The sequence below is a fragment of the Microtus ochrogaster genome, linkage group LG2, assembly GCF_000317375.1.
Source record: "Microtus ochrogaster isolate Prairie Vole_2 linkage group LG2, MicOch1.0, whole genome shotgun sequence".
NCBI lineage: Eukaryota > Metazoa > Chordata > Mammalia > Rodentia > Cricetidae > Microtus > Microtus ochrogaster.
In genome coordinates, this window is record NC_022028.1 from 20960799 (window position 1) to 20961840 (window position 1042).

Genomic DNA, 1042 nt, shown 5'->3' on the forward strand with positions numbered 1-1042 from the left:
ACATCACAATGGACTGTACTCTCCTGCCTTCAGAACCCCCTCACCATAACAATGGGCTGTTCAATCCTGCCTTAAGGACCCCCTCATTACAATGGACTGTACTCTCCTACCTTCAGAACCCCCCCATCACAATGGACAGTACATTCCTGCCTACAGAACCCCCTCCCCATCACAAGGGACTGTACTCTCCTGCCTTCAGAACCCAGTCATCACAATGGATTGTACTCTCCTGCCTTGAGAAGCCCTTCCCCATCACAAAAGACTCTACTCTCATGCCATAAGGATACCCTTATTACAATAGACTGCACTCTCGTGCCTTAAGAACTTCCCCCCATCGTAATGGATTGTATTCTCCTGCCTTCAGAACCCCCTCATCACAATGGACTGTACTCACCTGTCTTCAGAACCCACCCATCAAAATTGACTGTACTCTCCTGCATTCAGGAAGCCCCTTCACAATGGACTGCACTCTCCTGCCTTCAGAACCCCCTCCCCATCACAATGGACTGTACTCTCCTGCCTTCAGAACCCCCTCCCTATCACAATGGACTGTACTCTCCTGTCTTCAGAACCCCCTCATCAAAATGGACTCTACTCTCCTGCCTTCAGAACAACCTCATAACAATGGACTATACTGTCCTGCCTTCAGAACTCCCAACCACAATGGACTGAACTCTCCTGCCTTCAGAAACCCCTCCCCATCACATTGGACTGCACTCTCCGCCTTCAGAACCCCCTCATCACTATGAACTACTCTCCCGCCTTCAGAACCCCCTCTTCACAATGGAGTATGCTCTCCTGCCTTCAGGACCCCTCATCACAATTGACTGTACTCTCCTGTTTTCAGAACCCCCTCATCACAATGGACTGTACTCTCCTGCCTTCTGAACCCCCTATTCACAATGGACTGTACTCTCCTGCCTTCAGAACCCCCCCCCATCACAATTGACTGAAATCTCCTGCCTTCCAAACCCCTCCCCATCAAATGGACTGTATTCTCCTTCCTCAGGATGCCCTCATCACAATGGACTGTACTCTCCTG